The sequence below is a fragment of the Schistocerca gregaria genome, chromosome 2, assembly GCF_023897955.1.
Source record: "Schistocerca gregaria isolate iqSchGreg1 chromosome 2, iqSchGreg1.2, whole genome shotgun sequence".
In the NCBI taxonomy this organism is placed as follows: Eukaryota; Metazoa; Arthropoda; class Insecta; order Orthoptera; family Acrididae; genus Schistocerca; species Schistocerca gregaria.
In genome coordinates, this window is record NC_064921.1 from 1,018,684,787 (window position 1) to 1,018,706,523 (window position 21,737).

The following is a 21,737-nucleotide window of genomic DNA, read 5'->3' on the forward strand; positions in this document are numbered from 1 at the left end:
AAAAAAAAACAAGCAAATTTCGCAGTCAGGCCCTGGAGATGTTAATAGAAACGATGGCAGCATTGTGTTTCCGCTCGCACGTCAGATTGGCCGAGCGGTCTAAGGCGCCAGATTTAAGCTCTGGTTCCCGAAAGGGAGCGTGGGTTCGAACCCCACATCTGACAACGAATTTTAAATATTCCAAACCTACCCGTTTCCTTCGTGCGGGAAAGGAAGTAAATTTCGCGCAAACAGGTTGAAGAGATATTATCAGTGACGGCAGTGATTATGGCGCTTGCCCTGCACGTCTGATTGTCTGGCCGTCAGAAGGAACGGAAAGCTGTTAGGAGGCATGGCTTTCAGCCAGGCAGCCCGGATTCGATTCCTGGTAGCCGAACATACTTTTGTTTGCTGAGTCTTGGCTAGTCTCACGGCGCTTACGTTTTCTTTGTGTTGTGCCTTTTGGGTCCAAGCATCAAGAAAGCAAAAGTCAACGAAAACAGATACGTGGTTAAATGTCTGGCAGGGCAGTAATGAAGGTGGATGAGCCGGTGGACCGGGTATTGGACTGGTGACGTGGCCGAATTGCATCGCTCCTCAGCTCAGTACGTTAGAGCGTCGTGCTGTGAACACAAAGGCCATGTATTCGATAGCACTAAGTGCCATTTCATTTTTCTCTCATAAAAGACAGTGCTTCCTCCAGCGAGACACTGCCAGGTAAATACCAAGTGATGTGCACAAGAAGCAAGACGTCTGCACGTTTCGCGGCGTTGTCGATAACGGCCATACCACGCTGAGTGCAGCGGTTCTCGTCTGTTGATTGGAGTTAATAGCGGTTGGCCGTGTTTAGTACTTGGATGGGCGACCAGCTTGGAGCTCTACCTACATTTGGCTTCTTTCATTTTGCCTATTTACTTAGGTGTCGTCGCTGCTTAGCGATAATGATGCGGTCCAGCACGCTGACGCCACTCCTGCCTGTCGGTGCACTAAAGCGCGAATCTGTGGCCACAATAAAATGAAAGGTTCTGTCGTATGTTTGTCGGTTTTTGGTCTCTCGCAGTCGTTTCTCCCGCCTGCCCTCTACATATATGCCCATTTCCAAGCGTCAGCTCTCGCGTCAGCCGAGCAAAGTCGAGACAAGTCGACACATGGAGACACACGATGCTGTGAATCGAAATCCGGCGACTACCGCAATGGCGACACGGAGTGAGACGTGGGGCGAAGGAAAACTATTCGTACCACGACGGTTCTGTTTCGAGGATCGCGTTACGTTACGTGGAATAGCCCTAGAAGAAAAATGGACGTTTCGTGCGGTGGCCGGGAATCGAACCCGGATCAACTGCTTGGGAAGCAACCATGCTGACCGTTACACCACCACCGCCTTGCGTGCCGAGTCATTCACGCCGCGATGTATCGGCTACCCTCCTGCCACCAGAGGCCGAAGGCGAAGGCGCTGTAGGCGTTCAACGCCAGGGCAGAGGTTGGCACATCTGAACGCAGTGTGTAGGTGCTGCTAGCGTAAATAGAAGCACAACTGACAGCTGTTGGAAAACTGACCTTTAATTTACAGCAGCATGATATAAGAAATATCTAATGTGACGTACGTACAGACGATCCAGAGACGATTGAGCATAATTGTGCCAGTCCAGAAGTAGAAAGCGCCTAAGTATCGCAATGTTAAGTTGGTTAGTTTGATCCTCGCCTGGAGCATATCATTAGCTTCCCCTGAGGGCGAAATACACAGCGTAGCCGTTGCTAGGGAACGGACTTTTATTGTCGTTCGTTGTTTTCTCCACGCCAATGTGAAAATTGATAGTTAGAGTTCTGCTCGTTCCACTTAAGGCCGAAGGCGTCGGAAAACAACGGTGCCAGGCACCATATTTAAGTTCCGGGTGCCGACAGTGAGGGTGGGGTGTTACCTCATATCTCACAACTCGTTTTAAATACTCTAAAAAAACGTATTTCCTTCACACAAAAAAAAACAAGCAAATTTCGCAGTCAGGCCCTGGAGATGTTTTTAGAAACGATGGCAGCAGTGTGTTTCCGCTCGCACGTCAGATTGGCCGAGCGGTCTAAGGCGCCAGATTTAAGCTCTGGTTCCCGAAAGGGAGCGTGGGTTCGAACCCCACATCTGACAATGAATTTTAAATATTCCAAACCTACCCGTTTCCTTCGTGCGGGAAAGGAAGTAAATTTCGCGCAAACAGGTTGAAGAGATATTATCAGTGACGGCAGTGATTATGGCGCTTGCCCTGCACGTCTGATTGTCTGGCCGTCAGAAGGAACGGAAAGCTGTTAGGAGGCATGGCTTTCAGCCAGGCAGCCCGGATTCGATTCCTGGTAGCCGAACATACTTTTGTTTGCTGAGTCTTGGCTAGTCTCACGGCGCTTACGTTTTCTTTGTGTTGTGCTTTTTGGGTCCAAGCATCAAGAAAGCAAAAGTCAACGAAAACAGATACGTGGTTAAATGTCTGGCAGGGCAGTAATGAAGGTGGATGAGCCGGTGGACCGGGTATTGGACTGGTGACGTGGCCGAATTGCATCGCTCCTCAGCTCAGTACGTTAGAGCGTCGTGCTGTGAACACAAAGGCCATGTATTCGATAGCACTAAGTGCCATTTCATTTTTCTCTCATAAAAGACAGTGCTTCCTCCAGCGAGACACTGCCAGGTAAATACCAAGTGATGTGCACAAGAAGCAAGACGTCTGCACGTTTCGCGGCGTTGTCGATAACGGCCATACCACGCTGAGTGCAGCGGTTCTCGTCTGTTGATTGGAGTTAATAGCGGTTGGCCGTGTTTAATACTTGGATGGGCGACCAGCTTGGAGCTCTACCTACATTTGGCTTCTTTCATTTTGCCTATTTACTTAGGTGTCGTCGCTGCTTAGCGATAATGATGCGGTCCAGCACGCTGACGCCACTCCTGCCTGTCGGTGCACTAAAGCGCGAATCTGTGGCCACAATAAAATGAAAGGTTCTGTCGTATGTTTGTCGGTTTTTGGTCTCTCGCAGTCGTTTCTCCCGCCTGCCCTCTACATATATGCCCATTTCCAAGCGTCAGCTCTCGCGTCAGCCGAGCAAAGTCGAGACAAGTCGACACATGGAGACACACGATGCTGTGAATCGAAATCCGGCGACTACCGCAATGGCGACACGGAGTGAGACGTGGGGCGAAGGAAAACTATTCGTACCACGACGGTTCTGTTTCGAGGATCGCGTTACGTTACGTGGAATAGCCCTAGAAGAAAGATGTACGTTTCGTGCGGTGGCCGGGAATCGAACCCGGATCAACTGCTTGGGAAGCAACCATGCTGACCGTTACACCACCACCGCCTTGCGTGCCGAGTCATTCACGCCGCGATGTATCGGCTACCCTCCTGCCACCAGAGGCCGAAGGCGAAGGCGCTGTAGGCGTTCAACGCCAGGGCAGAGGTTGGCACATCTGAACGCAGTGTGTAGGTGCTGCTAGCGTAAATAGAAGCACAACTGACAGTCGTTGGAAAACTGCCCTTTAATTTACAGCAACATGATATAAGAAATATCTAATGTGACGTACGTACAGACGATCCAGAGACGATTGAGCATAATTGTGCCAGTCCAGAAGTAGAAAGCGCCTAAGTATCGCAATGTTAAGTTGGTTAGTTTGATCCTCGCCTGGAGCATATCATTAGCTTCCCCTGAGGGCGAAATACACAGCGTAGCCGTTGCTAGGGAACGGACTTTTATTGTCGTTCGTTGTTTTCTCCACGCCAATGTGAAAATTGATAGTTAGAGTTCTGCTCGTTCCACTTAAGGCCGAAGGCGTCGGAAAACAACGGTGCCAGGCACCATATTTAAGTTCCGGGTGCCGACAGTGAGGGTGGGGTGTTACCTCATATCTCACAACTCGTTTTAAATACTCTAAAAAAACGTATTTCCTTCACACAAAAAAAAAACAAGCAAATTTCGCAGTCAGGCCCTGGAGATGTTTATAGAAACGATGGCAGCAGTGTGTTTCCGCTCGCACGTCAGATTGGCCGAGCGGTCTAAGGCGCCAGATTTAAGCTCTGGTTCCCGAAAGGGAGCGTGGGTTCGAACCCCACATCTGACAATGAATTTTAAATATTCCAAACCTACCCGTTTCCTTCGTGCGGGAAAGGAAGTAAATTTCGCGCAAACAGGTTGAAGAGATATTATCAGTGACGGCAGTGATTATGGCGCTTGCCCTGCACGTCTGATTGTCTGGCCGTCAGAAGGAACGGAAAGCTGTTAGGAGGCATGGCTTTCAGCCAGGCAGCCCGGATTCGATTCCTGGTAGCCGAACATACTTTTGTTTGCTGAGTCTTGGCTAGTCTCACGGCGCTTACGTTTTCTTTGTGTTGTGCTTTTTGGGTCCAAGCATCAAGAAAGCAAAAGTCAACGAAAACAGATACGTGGTTAAATGTCTGGCAGGGCAGTAATGAAGGTGGATGAGCCGGTGGACCGGGTATTGGACTGGTGACGTGGCCGAATTGCATCGCTCCTCAGCTCAGTACGTTAGAGCGTCGTGCTGTGAACACAAAGGCCATGTATTCGATAGCACTAAGTGCCATTTCATTTTTCTCTCATAAAAGACAGTGCTTCCTCCAGCTAGACACTGCCAGGTAAATACCAAGTGATGTGCACAAGAAGCAAGACGTCTGCACGTTTCGCGGCGTTGTCGATAACGGCCATACCACGCTGAGTGCAGCGGTTCTCGTCTGTTGATTGGAGTTAATAGCGGTTGGCCGTGTTTAGTACTTGGATGGGCGACCAGCTTGGAGCTCTACCTACATTTGGCTTCTTTCATTTTGCCTATTTACTTAGGTGTCGTCGCTGCTTAGCGATAATGATGCGGTCCAGCACGCTGACGCCACTCCTGCCTGTCGGTGCACTAAAGCGCGAATCTGTGGCCACAATAAAATGAAAGGTTCTGTCGTATGTTTGTCGGTTTTTGGTCTCTCGCAGTCGTTTCTCCCGCCTGCCCTCTACATATATGCCCATTTCCAAGCGTCAGCTCTCGCGTCAGCCGAGCAAAGTCGAGACAAGTCGACACATGGAGACACACGATGCTGTGAATCGAAATCCGGCGACTACCGCAATGGCGACACGGAGTGAGACGTGGGGCGAAGGAAAACTATTCGTACCACGACGGTTCTGTTTCGAGGATCGCGTTACGTTACGTGGAATAGCCCTAGAAGAAAGATGTACGTTTCGTGCGGTGGCCGGGAATCGAACCCGGATCAACTGCTTGGGAAGCAACCATGCTGACCGTTACACCACCACCGCCTTGCGTGCCGAGTCATTCACGCCGCGATGTATCGGCTACCCTCCTGCCACCAGAGGCCGAAGGCGAAGGCGCTGTAGGCGTTCAACGCCAGGGCAGAGGTTGGCACATCTGAACGCAGTGTGTAGGTGCTGCTAGCGTAAATAGAAGCACAACTGACAGTCGTTGGAAAACTGCCCTTTAATTTACAGCAACATGATATAAGAAATATCTAATGTGACGTACGTACAGACGATCCAGAGACGATTGAGCATAATTGTGCCAGTCCAGAAGTAGAAAGCGCCTAAGTATCGCAATGTTAAGTTGGTTAGTTTGATCCTCGCCTGGAGCATATCATTAGCTTCCCCTGAGGGCGAAATACACAGCGTAGCCGTTGCTAGGGAACGGACTTTTATTGTCGTTCGTTGTTTTCTCCACGCCAATGTGAAAATTGATAGTTAGAGTTCTGCTCGTTCCACTTAAGGCCGAAGGCGTCGGAAAACAACGGTGCCAGGCACCATATTTAAGTTCCGGGTGCCGACAGTGAGGGTGGGGTGTTACCTCATATCTCACAACTCGTTTTAAATACTCTAAAAAAACGTATTTCCTTCACACAAAAAAAAAACAAGCAAATTTCGCAGTCAGGCCCTGGAGATGTTTATAGAAACGATGGCAGCAGTGTGTTTCCGCTCGCACGTCAGATTGGCCGAGCGGTCTAAGGCGCCAGATTTAAGCTCTGGTTCCCGAAAGGGAGCGTGGGTTCGAACCCCACATCTGACAATGAATTTTAAATATTCCAAACCTACCCGTTTCCTTCGTGCGGGAAAGGAAGTAAATTTCGCGCAAACAGGTTGAAGAGATATTATCAGTGACGGCAGTGATTATGGCGCTTGCCCTGCACGTCTGATTGTCTGGCCGTCAGAAGGAACGGAAAGCTGTTAGGAGGCATGGCTTTCAGCCAGGCAGCCCGGATTCGATTCCTGGTAGCCGAACATACTTTTGTTTGCTGAGTCTTGGCTAGTCTCACGGCGCTTACGTTTTCTTTGTGTTGTGCTTTTTGGGTCCAAGCATCAAGAAAGCAAAAGTCAACGAAAACAGATACGTGGTTAAATGTCTGGCAGGGCAGTAATGAAGGTGGATGAGCCGGTGGACCGGGTATTGGACTGGTGACGTGGCCGAATTGCATCGCTCCTCAGCTCAGTACGTTAGAGCGTCGTGCTGTGAACACAAAGGCCATGTATTCGATAGCACTAAGTGCCATTTCATTTTTCTCTCATAAAAGACAGTGCTTCCTCCAGCTAGACACTGCCAGGTAAATACCAAGTGATGTGCACAAGAAGCAAGACGTCTGCACGTTTCGCGGCGTTGTCGATAACGGCCATACCACGCTGAGTGCAGCGGTTCTCGTCTGTTGATTGGAGTTAATAGCGGTTGGCCGTGTTTAGTACTTGGATGGGCGACCAGCTTGGAGCTCTACCTACATTTGGCTTCTTTCATTTTGCCTATTTACTTAGGTGTCGTCGCTGCTTAGCGATAATGATGCGGTCCAGCACGCTGACGCCACTCCTGCCTGTCGGTGCACTAAAGCGCGAATCTGTGGCCACAATAAAATGAAAGGTTCTGTCGTATGTTTGTCGGTTTTTGGTCTCTCGCAGTCGTTTCTCCCGCCTGCCCTCTACATATATGCCCATTTCCAAGCGTCAGCTCTCGCGTCAGCCGAGCAAAGTCGAGACAAGTCGACACATGGAGACACACGATGCTGTGAATCGAAATCCGGCGACTACCGCAATGGCGACACGGAGTGAGACGTGGGGCGAAGGAAAACTATTCGTACCACGACGGTTCTGTTTCGAGGATCGCGTTACGTTACGTGGAATAGCCCTAGAAGAAAGATGTACGTTTCGTGCGGTGGCCGGGAATCGAACCCGGATCAACTGCTTGGGAAGCAACCATGCTGACCGTTACACCACCACCGCCTTGCGTGCCGAGTCATTCACGCCGCGATGTATCGGCTACCCTCCTGCCACCAGAGGCCGAAGGCGAAGGCGCTGTAGGCGTTCAACGCCAGGGCAGAGGTTGGCACATCTGAACGCAGTGTGTAGGTGCTGCTAGCGTAAATAGAAGCACAACTGACAGTCGTTGGAAAACTGCCCTTTAATTTACAGCAGCATGATATAAGAAATATCTAATGTGACGTACGTACAGACGATCCAGAGACGATTGAGCATAATTGTGCCAGTCCAGAAGTAGAAAGCGCCTAAGTATCGCAATGTTAAGTTGGTTAGTTTGATCCTCGCCTGGAGCATATCATTAGCTTCCCCTGAGGGCGAAATACACAGCGTAGCCGTTGCTAGGGAACGGACTTTTATTGTCGTTCGTTGTTTTCTCCACGCCAATGTGAAAATTGATAGTTAGAGTTCTGCTCGTTCCACTTAAGGCCGAAGGCGTCGGAAAACAACGGTGCCAGGCACCATATTTAAGTTCCGGGTGCCGACAGTGAGGGTGGGGTGTTACCTCATATCTCACAACTCGTTTTAAATACTCTAAAAAAACGTATTTCCTTCACACAAAAAAAACAAGCAAATTTCGCAGTCAGGCCCTGGAGATGTTTATAGAAACGATGGCAGCAGTGTGTTTCCGCTCGCACGTCAGATTGGCCGAGCGGTCTAAGGCGCCAGATTTAAGCTCTGGTTCCCGAAAGGGAGCGTGGGTTCGAACCCCACATCTGACAATGAATTTTAAATATTCCAAACCTACCCGTTTCCTTCGTGCGGGAAAGGAAGTAAATTTCGCGCAAACAGGTTGAAGAGATATTATCAGTGACGGCAGTGATTATGGCGCTTGCCCTGCACGTCTGATTGTCTGGCCGTCAGAAGGAACGGAAAGCTGTTAGGAGGCATGGCTTTCAGCCAGGCAGCCCGGATTCGATTCCTGGTAGCCGAACATACTTTTGTTTGCTGAGTCTTGGCTAGTCTCACGGCGTTTACGTTTTCTTTGTGTTGTGCTTTTTGGGTCCAAGCATCAAGAAAGCAAAAGTCAACGAAAACAGATACGTGGTTAAATGTCTGGCAGGGCAGTAATGAAGGTGGATGAGCCGGTGGACCGGGTATTGGACTGGTGACGTGGCCGAATTGCATCGCTCCTCAGCTCAGTACGTTAGAGCGTCGTGCTGTGAACACAAAGGCCATGTATTCGATAGCACTAAGTGCCATTTCATTTTTCTCTCATAAAAGACAGTGCTTCCTCCAGCGAGACACTGCCAGGTAAATACCAAGTGATGTGCACAAGAAGCAAGACGTCTGCACGTTTCGCGGCGTTGTCGATAACGGCCATACCACGCTGAGTGCAGCGGTTCTCGTCTGTTGATTGGAGTTAATAGCGGTTGGCCGTGTTTAGTACTTGGATGGGCGACCAGCTTGGAGCTCTACCTACATTTGGCTTCTTTCATTTTGCCTATTTACTTAGGTGTCGTCGCTGCTTAGCGATAATGATGCGGTCCAGCACGCTGACGCCACTCCTGCCTGTCGGTGCACTAAAGCGCGAATCTGTGGCCACAATAAAATGAAAGGTTCTGTCGTATGTTTGTCGGTTTTTGGTCTCTCGCAGTCGTTTCTCCCGCCTGCCCTCTACATATATGCCCATTTCCAAGCGTCAGCTCTCGCGTCAGCCGAGCAAAGTCGAGACAAGTCGAGACAAGTCGAGACAAGTCGAGACAAGTCGAGACAAGTCGAGACAAGTCGAGACAAGTCGAGACAAGTCGAGACAAGTCGAGACAAGTCGAGACAAGTCGAGACAAGTCGAGACAAGTCGAGACAAGTCGAGACAAGTCGAGACAAGTCGAGACAAGTCGAGACAAGTCGAGACAAGTCGAGACAAGTCGAGACAAGTCGAGACAAGTCGAGACAAGTCGAGACAAGTCGAGACAAGTCGAGACAAGTCGAGACAAGTCGAGACAAGTCGAGACATGGAGACACACGATGCTGTGAATCGAAATCCGGCGACTACCGCAATGGCGACACGGAGTGAGACGTGGGGCGAAGGAAAACTATTCGTACCACGACGGTTCTGTTTCGAGGATCGCGTTACGTTACGTGGAATAGCCCTAGAAGAAAAATGTACGTTTCGTGCGGTGGCCGGGAATCGAACCCGGATCAACTGCTTGGGAAGCAACCATGCTGACCGTTACACCACCACCGCCTTGCGTGCCGAGTCATTCACGCCGCGATGTATCGGCTACCCTCCTGCCACCAGAGGCCGAAGGCGAAGGCGCTGTAGGCGTTCAACGCCAGGGCAGAGGTTGGCACATCTGAACGCAGTGTGTAGGTGCTGCTAGCGTAAATAGAAGCACAACTGACAGCCGTTGGAAAACTGCCCTTTAATTTACAGCAGCATGATATAAGAAATATCTAATGTGACGTACGTACAGACGATCCAGAGACGATTGAGCATAATTGTGCCAGTCCAGAAGTAGAAAGCGCCTAAGTATCGCAATGTTAAGTTGGTTAGTTTGATCCTCGCCTGGAGCATATCATTAGCTTCCCCTGAGGGCGAAATACACAGCGTAGCCGTTGCTAGGGAACGGACTTTTATTGTCGTTCGTTGTTTTCTCCACGCCAATGTGAAAATTGATAGTTAGAGTTCTGCTCGTTCCACTTAAGGCCGAAGGCGTCGGAAAACAACGGTGCCAGGCACCATATTTAAGTTCCGGGTGCCGACAGTGAGGGTGGGGTGTTACCTCATATCTCACAACTCGTTTTAAATACTCTAAAAAAACGTATTTCCTTCACACAAAAAAAAACAAGCAAATTTCGCAGTCAGGCCCTGGAGATGTTTATAGAAACGATGGCAGCAGTGTGTTTCCGCTCGCACGTCAGATTGGCCGAGCGGTCTAAGGCGCCAGATTTAAGCTCTGGTTCCCGAAAGGGAGCGTGGGTTCGAACCCCACATCTGACAATGAATTTTAAATATTCCAAACCTACCCGTTTCCTTCGTGCGGGAAAGGAAGTAAATTTCGCGCAAACAGGTTGAAGAGATATTATCAGTGACGGCAGTGATTATGGCGCTTGCCCTGCACGTCTGATTGTCTGGCCGTCAGAAGGAACGGAAAGCTGTTAGGAGGCATGGCTTTCAGCCAGGCAGCCCGGATTCGATTCCTGGTAGCCGAACATACTTTTGTTTGCTGAGTCTTGGCTAGTCTCACGGCGCTTACGTTTTCTTTGTGTTGTGCTTTTTGGGTCCAAGCATCAAGAAAGCAAAAGTCAACGAAAACAGATACGTGGTTAAATGTCTGGCAGGGCAGTAATGAAGGTGGATGAGCCGGTGGACCGGGTATTGGACTGGTGACGTGGCCGAATTGCATCGCTCCTCAGCTCAGTACGTTAGAGCGTCGTGCTGTGAACACAAAGGCCATGTATTCGATAGCACTAAGTGCCATTTCATTTTTCTCTCATAAAAGACAGTGCTTCCTCCAGCGAGACACTGCCAGGTAAATACCAAGTGATGTGCACAAGAAGCAAGACGTCTGCACGTTTCACGGCGTTGTCGATAACGGCCATACCACGCTGAGTGCAGCGGTTCTCGTCTGTTGATTGGAGTTAATAGCGGTTGGCCGTGTTTAGTACTTGGATGGGCGACCAGCTTGGAGCTCTACCTACATTTGGCTTCTTTCATTTTGCCTATTTACTTAGGTGTCGTCGCTGCTTAGCGATAATGATGCGGTCCAGCACGCTGACGCCACTCCTGCCTGTCGGTGCACTAAAGCGCGAATCTGTGGCCACAATAAAATGAAAGGTTCTGTCGTATGTTTGTCGGTTTTTGGTCTCTCGCAGTCGTTTCTCCCGCCTGCCCTCTACATATATGCCCATTTCCAAGCGTCAGCTCTCGCGTCAGCCGAGCAAAGTCGAGACAAGTCGACACATGGAGACACACGATGCTGTGAATCGAAATCCGGCGACTACCGCAATGGCGACACGGAGTGAGACGTGGGGCGAAGGAAAACTATTCGTACCACGACGGTTCTGTTTCGAGGATCGCGTTACGTTACGTGGAATAGCCCTAGAAGAAAAATGTACGTTTCGTGCGGTGGCCGGGAATCGAACCCGGATCAACTGCTTGGGAAGCAACCATGCTGACCATTACACCACCACCGCCTTGCGTGCCGAGTCATTCACGCCGCGATGTATCGGCTACCCTCCTGCCACCAGAGGCCGAAGGCGAAGGCGCTGTAGACGTTCAATGCCAGGGCAGAGGTTGGCACATCTGAACGCAGTGTGTAGGTGCTGCTAGCGTAAATAGAAGCACAACTGACAGCCGTTGGAAAACTGCCCTTTAATTTACAGCAGCATGATATAAGAAATATCTAATGTGACGTACGTACAGACGATCCAGAGACGATTGAGCATAATTGTGCCAGTCCAGAAGTAGAAAGCGCCTAAGTATCACAATGTTAAGTTGGTTAGTTTGATCCTCGCCTGGAGCATATCATTAGCTTCCCCTGAGGGCGAAATACACAGCGTAGCCGTTGCTAGGGAACGGACTTTTATTGTCGTTCGTTGTTTTCTCCACGCCAATGTGAAAATTGATAGTTAGAGTTCTGCTCGTTCCACTTAAGGCCGAAGGCGTCGGAAAACAACGGTGCCAGGCACCATATTTAAGTTCCGGGTGCCGACAGTGAGGGTGGGGTGTTACCTCACATCTCACAACTCGTTTTAAATACTCTAAAAAAACGTATTTCCTTCACACAAAAAAAAACAAGCAAATTTCGCAGTCAGGACCTGGAGATGTTTATAGAAACGATGGCAGCAGTGTGTTTCCGCTCGCACGTCAGATTGGCCGAGCGGTCTAAGGCGCCAGATTTAAGCTCTGGTTCCCGAAAGGGAGCGTGGGTTCGAACCCCACATCTGACAATGAATTTTAAATATTCCAAACCTACCCGTTTCCTTCGTGCGGGAAAGGAAGTAAATTTCGCGCAAACAGGTTGAAGAGATATTATCAGTGACGGCAGTGATTATGGCGCTTGCCCTGCATGTCTGATTGTCTGGCCGTCAGAAGGAACGGAAAGCTGTTAGGAGGCATGGCTTTCAGCCAGGCAGCCCGGATTCGATTCCTGGTAGCCGAACATACTTTTGTTTGCTGAGTCTTGGCTAGTCTCACGGCGCTTACGTTTTCTTTGTGTTGTGCTTTTTGGGTCCAAGCATCAAGAAAGCAAAAGTCAACGAAAACAGATACGTGGTTAAATGTCTGGCAGGGCAGTAATGAAGGTGGATGAGCCGGTGGACCGGGTATTGGACTGGTGACGTGGCCGAATTGCATCGCTCCTCAGCTCAGTACGTTAGAGCGTCGTGCTGTGAACACAAAGGCCATGTATTCGATAGCACTAAGTGCCATTTCATTTTTCTCTCATAAAAGACAGTGCTTCCTCCAGCGAGACACTGCCAGGTAAATACCAAGTGATGTGCACAAGAAGCAAGACGTCTGCACGTTTCGCGGCGTTGTCGATAACGGCCATACCACGCTGAGTGCAGCGGTTCTCGTCTGTTGATTGGAGTTAATAGCGGTTGGCCGTGTTTAGTACTTGGATGGGCGACCAGCTTGGAGCTCTACCTACATTTGGCTTCTTTCATTTTGCCTATTTACTTAGGTGTCGTCGCTGCTTAGCGATAATGATGCGGTCCAGCACGCTGACGCCACTCCTGCCTGTCGGTGCACTAAAGCGCGAATCTGTGGCCACAATAAAATGAAAGGTTCTGTCGTATGTTTGTCGGTTTTTGGTCTCTCGCAGTCGTTTCTCCCGCCTGCCCTCTACATATATGCCCATTTCCAAGCGTCAGCTCTCGCGTCAGCCGAGCAAAGTCGAGACAAGTCGACACATGGAGACACACGATGCTGTGAATCGAAATCCGGCGACTACCGCAATGGCGACACGGAGTGAGACGTGGGGCGAAGGAAAACTATTCGTACCACGACGGTTCTGTTTCGAGGATCGCGTTACGTTACGTGGAATAGCCCTAGAAGAAAAATGTACGTTTCGTGCGGTGGCCGGGAATCGAACCCGGATCAACTGCTTGGGAAGCAACCATGCTGACCGTTACACCACCACCGCCTTGCGTGCCGAGTCATTCACGCCGCGATGTATCGGCTACCCTCCTGCCACCAGAGGCCGAAGGCGAAGGCGCTGTAGACGTTCAACGCCAGGGCAGAGGTTGGCACATCTGAACGCAGTGTGTAGGTGCTGCTAGCGTAAATAGAAGCACAACTGACAGCCGTTGGAAAACTGCCCTTTAATTTACAGCAGCATGATATAAGAAATATCTAATGTGACGTACGTACAGACTATCCAGAGACGATTGAGCATAATTGTGCCAGTCCAGAAGTAGAAAGCGCCTAAGTATCACAATGTTAAGTTGGTTAGTTTGATCCTCGCCTGGAGCATATCATTAGCTTCCCCTGAGGGCGAAATACACAGCGTAGCCGTTGCTAGGGAACGGACTTTTATTGTCGTTCGTTGTTTTCTCCACGCCAATGTGAAAATTGATAGTTAGAGTTCTGCTCGTTCCACTTAAGGCCGAAGGCGTCGGAAAACAACGGTGCCAGGCACCATATTTAAGTTCCGGGTGCCGACAGTGAGGGTGGGGTGTTACCTCACATCTCACAACTCGTTTTAAATACTCTAAAAAACGTATTTCCTTCACACAAAAAAAAAACAAGCAAATTTCGCAGTCAGGCCCTGGAGATGTTTATAGAAACTAAGGCAGCAGTGTGTTTCCGCTCGCACGTCAGATTGGCCGAGCGGTCTAAGGCGCCAGATTTAAGCTCTGGTTCCCGAAAGGGAGCGTGGGTTCGAACCCCACATCTGACAATGAATTTTAAATATTCCAAACCTACCCGTTTCCTTCGTGCGGGAAAGGAAGTAAATTTCGCGCAAACAGGTTGAAGAGATATTATCAGTGACGGCAGTGATTATGGCGCTTGCCCTGCACGTCTGATTGTCTGGCCGTCAGAAGGAACGGAAAGCTGTTAGGAGGCATGGCTTTCAGCCAGGCAGCCCGGATTCGATTCCTGGTAGCCGAACATACTTTTGTTTGCTGAGACTTGGCTAGTCTCACGGCGCTTACGTTTTCTTTGTGTTGTGCTTTTTGGGTCCAAGCATCAAGAAAGCAAAAGTCAACGAAAACAGATACGTGGTTAAATGTCTGGCAGGGCAGTAATGAAGGTGGATGAGCCGGTGGACCGGGTATTGGACTGGTGACGTGGCCGAATTGCATCGCTCCTCAGCTCAGTACGTTAGAGCGTCGTGCTGTGAACACAAAGGCCATGTATTCGATAGCACTAAGTGCCATTTCATTTTTCTCTCATAAAAGACAGTGCTTCCTCCAGCTAGACACTGCCAGGTAAATACCAAGTGATGTGCACGAGAAGCAAGACGTCTGCACGTTTCGCGGCGTTGTCGATAACGGCCATACCACGCTGAGTGCAGCGGTTCTCGTCTGTTGATTGGAGTTAATAGCGGTTGGCCGTGTTTAGTACTTGGGTGGGCGACCAGCTTGGAGCTCTACCTACATTTGGCTTCTTTCATTTTGCCTATTTACTTAGGTGTCGTCGCTGCTTAGCGATAATGATGCGGTCCAGCACGCTGACGCCACTCCTGCCTGTCGGTGCACTAAAGCGCGAATCTGTGGCCACAATAAAATGAAAGGTTCTGTCGTATGTTTGTCGGTTTTTGGTCTCTCGCAGTCGTTTCTCCCGCCTGCCCTCTACATATATGCCCATTTCCAAGCGTCAGCTCTCGCGTCAGCCGAGCAAAGTCGAGACAAGTCGACACATGGAGACACACGATGCTGTGAATCGAAATCCGGCGACTACCGCAATGGCGACACGGAGTGAGACGTGGGGCGAAGGAAAACTATTCGTACCACGACGGTTCTGTTTCGAGGATCGCGTTACGTTACGTGGAATAGCCCTAGAAGAAAAATGTACGTTTCGTGCGGTGGCCGGGAATCGAACCCGGATCAACTGCTTGGGAAGCAACCATGCTGACCGTAGCACCACCACCGCCTTGCGTGCCGAGTCATTCACGCCGCGATGTATCGGCTACCCTCCTGCCACCAGAGGCCGAAGGCGAAGGCGCTGTAGGCGTTCAACGCCAGGGCAGAGGTTGGCACATCTGAACGCAGTGTGTAGGTGCTGCTAGTGTAAATAGAAGCACAACTGACAGCCGTTGGAAAACTGCCCTTTAATTTACAGCAGCATGATATAAGAAATATCTAATGTGACGTACGTACAGACGATCCAGAGACGATTGAGCATAATTGTGCCAGTCCAGAAGTAGAAAGCGCCTAAGTATCACAATGTTAAGTTGGTTAGTTTGATCCTCGCCTGGAGCATATCATTAGCTTCCCCTGAGGGCGAAATACACAGCGTAGCCGTTGCTAGGGAACGGACTTTTATTGTCGTTCGTTGTTTTCTCCACGCCAATGTGAAAATTGATAGTTAGAGTTCTGCTCGTTCCACTTAAGGCCGAAGGCGTCGGAAAACAACGGTGCCAGGCACCATATTTAAGTTCCGGGTGCCGACAGTGAGGGTGGGGTGTTACCTCACATCTCACAACTCGTTTTAAATACTCTAAAAAAACGTATTTCCTTCACACAAAAAAAAAACAAGCAAATTTCGCAGTCAGGCCCTGGAGATGTTTATAGAAACGATGGCAGCAGTGTGTTTCCGCTCGCACGTCAGATTGGCCGAGCGGTCTAAGGCGCCAGATTTAAGCTCTGGTTCCCGAAAGGGAGGGTGGGTTCGAACCCCACATCTGACAATGAATTTTAAATATTCCAAACCTACCCGTTTCCTTCGTGCGGGAAAGGAAGTAAATTTCGCGCAAACAGGTTGAAGAGATATTATCAGTGACGGCAGTGATTATGGCGCTTGCCCTGCACGTCTGATTGTCTGGCCGTCAGAAGGAACGGAAAGCTGTTAGGAGGCATGGCTTTTAGCCAGGCAGCCCGGATTCGATTCCTGGTAGCCGAACATACTTTTGTTTGCTGAGTCTTGGCTAGTCTCACGGCGCTTACGTTTTCTTTGTGTTGTGCTTTTTGGGTCCAAGCATCAAGAAAGCAAAAGTCAACGAAAACAGATACGTGGTTAAATGTCTGGCAGGGCAGTAATGAAGGTGGATGAGCCGGTGGACCGGGTATTGGACTGGTGACGTGGCCGAATTGCATCGCTCCTCAGCTCAGTACGTTAGAGCGTCGTGCTGTGAACACAAAGGCCATGTATTCGATAGCACTAAGTGCCATTTCATTTTTCTCTCATAAAAGACAGTGCTTCCTCCAGCGAGACACTGCCAGGTAAATACCAAGTGATGTGCACGAGAAGCAAGACGTCTGCACGTTTCGCGGCGTTGTCGATAACGGCCATACCACGCTGAGTGCAGCGGTTCTCGTCTGTTGATTGGAGTTAATAGCGGTTGGCCGTGTTTAGTACTTGGATGGGCGACCAGCTTGGAGCTCTACCTACATTTGGCTTCTTTCATTTTGCCTTTTTACTTAGGTGTCGTCGCTGCTTAGCGATAATGATGCGGTCCAGCACGCTGACGCCACTCCTGCCTGTCGGTGCACTAAAGCGCGAATCTGTGGCCACAATAAAATGAAAGGTTCTGTCGTATGTTTGTCGGTTTTTGGTCTCTCGCAGTCGTTTCTCCCGCCTGCCCTCTACATATATGCCCATTTCCAAGCGTCAGCTCTCGCGTCAGCCGAGCAAAGTCGAGACAAGTCGACACATGGAGACACACGATGCTGTGAATCGAAATCCGGCGGCTACCGCAATGGCGACACGGAGTGAGACGTGGGGCGAAGGAAAACTATTCGTACCACGACGGTTCTGTTTCGAGGATCGCGTTACGTTACGTGGAATAGCCCTAGAAGAAAAATGTACGTTTCGTGCGGTGGCCGGGAATCGAACCCGGATCAACTGCTTGGGAAGCAACCATGCTGACCGTTACACCACCACCGCCTTGCGTGCCGAGTCATTCACGCCGCGATGTATCGGCTACCCTCCTGCCACCAGAGGCCGAAGGCGAAGGCGCTGTAGGCGTTCAACGCCAGGGCAGAGGTTGGCACATCTGAACGCAGTGTGTAGGTGCTGCTAGTGTAAATAGAAGCACAACTGACAGCCGTTGGAAAACTGCCCTTTAATTTACAGCAGCATGATATAAGAAATATCTAATGTGACGTACGTACAGACGATCCAGAGACGATTGAGCATAATTGTGCCAGTCCAGAAGTAGAAAGCGCCTAAGTATCACAATGTTAAGTTGGTTAGTTTGATCCTCGCCTGGAGCATATCATTAGCTTCCCCTGAGGGCGAAATACACAGCGTAGCCGTTGCTAGGGAACGGACTTTTATTGTCGTTCGTTGTTTTCTCCACGCCAATGTGAAAATTGATAGTTAGAGTTCTGCTCGTTCCACTTAAGGCCGAAGGCGTCGGAAAACAACGGTGCCAGGCACCATATTTAAGTTCCGGGTGCCGACAGTGAGGGTGGGGTGTTACCTCACATCTCACAACTCGTTTTAAATACTCTAAAAAAACGTATTTCCTTTACACAAAAAAAAACAAGCAAATTTCGCAGTCAGGCCCTGGAGATGTTTATAGAAACGATGGCAGCAGTGTGTTTCCGCTCGCACGTCAGATTGGCCGAGCGGTCCAAGGCGCCAGATTTAAGCTCTGGTTCCCGAAAGGGAGCGTGGGTTCGAACCCCACATCTGACAATGAATTTTAAATATTCCAAACCTACCCGTTTCCTTCGTGCGGGAAAGGAAGTAAATTTCGCGCAAACAGGTTGAAGAGATATTATCAGTGAAGGCAGTGATTATGGCGCCTGCCCTGCACGTCTGATTGTCTGGCCGTCAGAAGGAACGGAAAGCTGTTAGGAGGCATGGCTTTCAGCCAGGCAGCCCGGATTCGATTCCTGGTAGCCGAACATACTTTTGTTTGCTGAGTCTTGGCTATTCTCACGGCGCTTACGTTTTCTTTGTGTTGTGCTTTTTGGGTCCAAGCATCAAGAAAGCAAAAGTCAACGAAAACAGATACGTGGTTAAATGTCTGGCAGGGCAGTAATGAAGGTGGATGAGCCGGTGGACCGGGTATTGGACTGGTGACGTGGCCGAATTGCATCGCTCCTCAGCTCAGTACGTTAGAGCGTCGTGCTGTGAACACAAAGGCCATGTATTCGATAGCACTAAGTGCCATTTCATTTTTCTCTCATAAAAGACAGTGCTTCCTCCAGCGAGACACTGCCAGGTAAATACCAAGTGATGTGCACAAGAAGCAAGACGTCTGCATGTTTCGCGGCGTTGTCGATAACGGCCATACCACGCTGAGTGCAGCGGTTCTCGTCTGTTGATTGGAGTTAATAGCGGTTGGCCGTGTTTAGTACTTGGATGGGCGACCAGCTTGGAGCTCTACCTACATTTGGCTTCTTTCATTTTGCCTATTTACTTAGGTGTCGTCGCTGCTTAGCGATAATGATGCGGTCCAGCACGCTGACGCCACTCCTGCCTGTCGGTGCACTAAAGCGCGAATCTGTGGCCACAATAAAATGAAAGGTTCTGTCGTATGTTTGTCGGTTTTTGGTCTCTCGCAGTCGTTTCTCCCGCCTGCCCTCTACATATATGCCCATTTCCAAGCGTCAGCTCTCGCGTCAGCCGAGCAAAGTCGAGACAAGTCGACACATGGAGACACACGATGCTGTGAATCGAAATCCGGCGACTACCGCAATGGCGACACGGAGTGAGACGTGGGGCGAAGGAAAACTATTCGTACCACGACGGTTCTGTTTCGAGGATCGCGTTACGTTACGTGGAATAGCCCTAGAAGAAAAATGTACGTTTCGTGCTGTGGCCGGGAATCGAACCCGGATCAACTGCTTGGGAAGCAACCATGCTGACCGTTACACCACCATCGCCTTGCGTGCCGAGTCATTCACGCCGCGATGTATCGGCTACCCTCCTGCCACCAGAGGCCGAAAGCGAAGGCGCTGTAGGCGTTCAACGCCAGGGCAGAGGTTGGCACATCTGAACGCAGTGTGTAGGTGCTGCTAGCGTAAATAGAAGCACAACTGACAGCCGTTGGAAAACTGCCCTTTAATTTACAGCAGCATGATATAAGAAATATCTAATGTGACGTACGTACAGACGATCCAGAGACGATTGAGCATAATTGTGCCAGTCCAGAAGTAGAAAGCGCCTAAGTATCACAATGTTAAGTTGGTTAGTTTGATCCTCGCCTGGAGCATATCATTAGCTTCCCCTGAGGGCGAAATACACAGCGTAGCCGTTGCTAGGGAACGGACTTTTATTGTCGTTCGTTGTTTTCTCCACGCCAATGTGAAAATTGATAGTTAGAGTTCTGCTCGTTCCACTTAAGGCCGAAGGCGTCGGAAAACAACGGTGCCAGGCACCGTATTTAAGTTCCGGGTGCCGACAGTGAGGGTGGGGTGTTACCTCACATCTCACAACTCGTTTTAAATACTCTAAAAAAACGTATTTCCTTCACACAAAAAAAAACAAGCAAATTTCGCAGTCAGGCCCTGGAGATGTTTATAGAAACGATGGCAGCAGTGTGTTTCCACTCGCACGTCAGATTGGCCGAGCGGTCTAAGGCGCCAGATTTAAGCTCTGGTTCCCGAAAGGGAGCGTGGGTTCGAACCCCACATCTGACAATGAATTTTAAATATTCCAAACCTACCCGTTTCCTTCGTGCGGGAAAGGAAGTAAATTTCGCGCAAACAGGTTGAAGAGATATTATCAGTGACGGCAGTGATTATGGCGCTTGCCCTGCACGTCTGATTGTCTGGCCGTCAGAAGGAACGGAAAGCTGTTAGGAGGCATGGCTTTCAGCCAGGCAGCCCGGATTCGATTCCTGGTAGCCGAACATACTTTTGTTTGCAGAGTCTTGGCTAGTCTCACGGCGCTTACGTTTTCTTTGTGTTGTGCTTTTTGCGTCCAAGCATCAAGAAAGCAAAAGTCAACGAAAACAGATACGTGGTTAAATGTCTGGCAGGGCAGTAATGAAGGTGGATGAGCCGGTGGACCGGGTATTGGACTGGTGACATGGCCGAATTGCATCGCTCCTCAGCTCAGTACGTTAGAGCGTCGTGCTGTGAACACAAAGGCCATGTATTCGATAGCACTAAGTGCCATTTCATTTTTCTCTCATAAAAGACAGTGCTTCCTCCAGCGAGACACTGCCAGGTAAATACCAAGTGATGTGCACAAGAAGCAAGACGTCTGCACGTTTCGCGGCGTTGTCGATAACGGCCATACCACGCTGAGTGCAGCGGTTCTCGTCTGTTGATTGGAGTTAATAGCGGTTGGCCGTGTTTAGTACTTGGATGGGCGACCAGCTTGGAGCTCTACCTACATTTGGCTTCTTTCATTTTGCCTATTTACTTAGGTGTCGTCGCTGCTTAGCGATAATGATGCGGTCCAGCACGCTGACGCCACTCCTGCCTGTCGGTGCACTAAAGCGCGAATCTGTGGCCACAATAAAATGAAAGGTTCTGTCGTATGTTTGTCGGTTTTTGGTCTCTCGCAGTCGTTTCTCCCGCCTGCCCTCTACATATATGCCCATTTCCAAGCGTCAGCTCTCGCGTCAGCCGAGCAAAGTCGAGACAAGTCGACACATGGAGACACACGATGCTGTGAATCGAAATCCGGCGACTACCGCAATGGCGACACGGAGTGAGACGTGGGGCGAAGGAAAACTATTCGTACCACGACGGTTCTGTTTCGAGGATCGCGTTACGTTACGTGGAATAGCCCTAGAAGAAAAATGTACGTTTCGTGCGGTGGCCGGGAATCGAACCCGGATCAACTGCTTGGGAAGCAACCATGCTGACCGTTACACCACCACCGCCTTGCGTGCCGAGTCATTCACGCCGCGATGTATCGGCTACCCTCCTGCCACCAGAGGCCGAAGGCGAAGGCGCTGTAGGCGTTCAACGCCAGGGCAGAGGTTGGCACATCTGAACGCAGTGTGTAGGTGCTGCTAGCGTAAATAGAAGCACAACTGACAGCCGTTGGAAAACTGCCCTTTAATTTACAGCAGCATGATATAAGAAATATCTAATGTGACGTACGTACAGACGATCCAGAGACGATTGAGCATAATTGTGCCAGTCCAGAAGTAGAAGGCGCCTAAGTATCACAATGTTAAGTTGGTTAGTTTGATCCTCGCCTGGAGCATATCATTAGCTTCCCCTGAGGGCGAAATACACAGCGTAGCCGTTGCTAGGGAACGGACTTTTATTGTCGTTCGTTGTTTTCTCCACGCCAATGTGGAAATTGATAGTTAGAGTTCTGCTCGTTCCACTTAAGGCCGAAGGCGTCGGAAAACAACGGTGCCAGGCACCATATTTAAGTTCCGGGTGCCGACAGTGAGGGTGGGGTGTTACCTCACATCTCACAACTCGTTTTAAATACTCTAAAAAAACGTATTTCC

At 49.9% G+C, this 21,737-nt stretch overlaps 22 non-coding genes across 22 annotated transcripts; 11 read left to right on the forward strand and 11 right to left on the reverse strand.

Annotated features, from left to right (window-relative positions):
- The first annotated feature begins 80 nt into the window (after positions 1 to 80).
- On the forward strand, positions 81 to 164 carry Trnal-uaa (transfer RNA leucine (anticodon UAA)). Its single transcript has one exon. It is a non-coding gene; the product is annotated as a tRNA-Leu (tRNA).
- Positions 165 to 1,288: 1,124 nt separating this feature from the next.
- Trnag-ccc (transfer RNA glycine (anticodon CCC)) lies at positions 1,289 to 1,360 on the reverse strand. The gene has a single exon. It is a non-coding gene; the product is annotated as a tRNA-Gly (tRNA).
- Positions 1,361 to 2,032: 672 nt separating this feature from the next.
- Positions 2,033 to 2,116, forward strand: Trnal-uaa (transfer RNA leucine (anticodon UAA)). The gene has a single exon. It is a non-coding gene; the product is annotated as a tRNA-Leu (tRNA).
- A 1,124-nt stretch (positions 2,117 to 3,240) lies between these two features.
- On the reverse strand, positions 3,241 to 3,312 carry Trnag-ccc (transfer RNA glycine (anticodon CCC)). The gene has a single exon. It is a non-coding gene; the product is annotated as a tRNA-Gly (tRNA).
- A 673-nt stretch (positions 3,313 to 3,985) lies between these two features.
- Positions 3,986 to 4,069, forward strand: Trnal-uaa (transfer RNA leucine (anticodon UAA)). The gene has a single exon. It is a non-coding gene; the product is annotated as a tRNA-Leu (tRNA).
- A 1,124-nt stretch (positions 4,070 to 5,193) lies between these two features.
- Positions 5,194 to 5,265, reverse strand: Trnag-ccc (transfer RNA glycine (anticodon CCC)). The gene has a single exon. It is a non-coding gene; the product is annotated as a tRNA-Gly (tRNA).
- Positions 5,266 to 5,938: 673 nt separating this feature from the next.
- Trnal-uaa (transfer RNA leucine (anticodon UAA)) lies at positions 5,939 to 6,022 on the forward strand. The gene has a single exon. It is a non-coding gene; the product is annotated as a tRNA-Leu (tRNA).
- A 1,124-nt stretch (positions 6,023 to 7,146) lies between these two features.
- Trnag-ccc (transfer RNA glycine (anticodon CCC)) lies at positions 7,147 to 7,218 on the reverse strand. Its single transcript has one exon. It is a non-coding gene; the product is annotated as a tRNA-Gly (tRNA).
- Positions 7,219 to 7,889: 671 nt separating this feature from the next.
- On the forward strand, positions 7,890 to 7,973 carry Trnal-uaa (transfer RNA leucine (anticodon UAA)). The gene has a single exon. It is a non-coding gene; the product is annotated as a tRNA-Leu (tRNA).
- Positions 7,974 to 9,367: 1,394 nt separating this feature from the next.
- Positions 9,368 to 9,439, reverse strand: Trnag-ccc (transfer RNA glycine (anticodon CCC)). Its single transcript has one exon. It is a non-coding gene; the product is annotated as a tRNA-Gly (tRNA).
- Positions 9,440 to 10,111: 672 nt separating this feature from the next.
- Positions 10,112 to 10,195, forward strand: Trnal-uaa (transfer RNA leucine (anticodon UAA)). The gene has a single exon. It is a non-coding gene; the product is annotated as a tRNA-Leu (tRNA).
- A 1,124-nt stretch (positions 10,196 to 11,319) lies between these two features.
- Positions 11,320 to 11,391, reverse strand: Trnag-ccc (transfer RNA glycine (anticodon CCC)). The gene has a single exon. It is a non-coding gene; the product is annotated as a tRNA-Gly (tRNA).
- A 672-nt stretch (positions 11,392 to 12,063) lies between these two features.
- On the forward strand, positions 12,064 to 12,147 carry Trnal-uaa (transfer RNA leucine (anticodon UAA)). The gene has a single exon. It is a non-coding gene; the product is annotated as a tRNA-Leu (tRNA).
- A 1,124-nt stretch (positions 12,148 to 13,271) lies between these two features.
- On the reverse strand, positions 13,272 to 13,343 carry Trnag-ccc (transfer RNA glycine (anticodon CCC)). Its single transcript has one exon. It is a non-coding gene; the product is annotated as a tRNA-Gly (tRNA).
- A 672-nt stretch (positions 13,344 to 14,015) lies between these two features.
- Trnal-uaa (transfer RNA leucine (anticodon UAA)) lies at positions 14,016 to 14,099 on the forward strand. Its single transcript has one exon. It is a non-coding gene; the product is annotated as a tRNA-Leu (tRNA).
- A 1,124-nt stretch (positions 14,100 to 15,223) lies between these two features.
- Positions 15,224 to 15,295, reverse strand: Trnag-ccc (transfer RNA glycine (anticodon CCC)). The gene has a single exon. It is a non-coding gene; the product is annotated as a tRNA-Gly (tRNA).
- A 673-nt stretch (positions 15,296 to 15,968) lies between these two features.
- Trnal-uaa (transfer RNA leucine (anticodon UAA)) lies at positions 15,969 to 16,052 on the forward strand. Its single transcript has one exon. It is a non-coding gene; the product is annotated as a tRNA-Leu (tRNA).
- Positions 16,053 to 17,176: 1,124 nt separating this feature from the next.
- Trnag-ccc (transfer RNA glycine (anticodon CCC)) lies at positions 17,177 to 17,248 on the reverse strand. Its single transcript has one exon. It is a non-coding gene; the product is annotated as a tRNA-Gly (tRNA).
- Positions 17,249 to 17,920: 672 nt separating this feature from the next.
- Trnal-uaa (transfer RNA leucine (anticodon UAA)) lies at positions 17,921 to 18,004 on the forward strand. The gene has a single exon. It is a non-coding gene; the product is annotated as a tRNA-Leu (tRNA).
- Positions 18,005 to 19,128: 1,124 nt separating this feature from the next.
- Trnag-ccc (transfer RNA glycine (anticodon CCC)) lies at positions 19,129 to 19,200 on the reverse strand. Its single transcript has one exon. It is a non-coding gene; the product is annotated as a tRNA-Gly (tRNA).
- A 672-nt stretch (positions 19,201 to 19,872) lies between these two features.
- On the forward strand, positions 19,873 to 19,956 carry Trnal-uaa (transfer RNA leucine (anticodon UAA)). The gene has a single exon. It is a non-coding gene; the product is annotated as a tRNA-Leu (tRNA).
- A 1,124-nt stretch (positions 19,957 to 21,080) lies between these two features.
- Positions 21,081 to 21,152, reverse strand: Trnag-ccc (transfer RNA glycine (anticodon CCC)). The gene has a single exon. It is a non-coding gene; the product is annotated as a tRNA-Gly (tRNA).
- Positions 21,153 to 21,737: the final 585 nt, after the last annotated feature.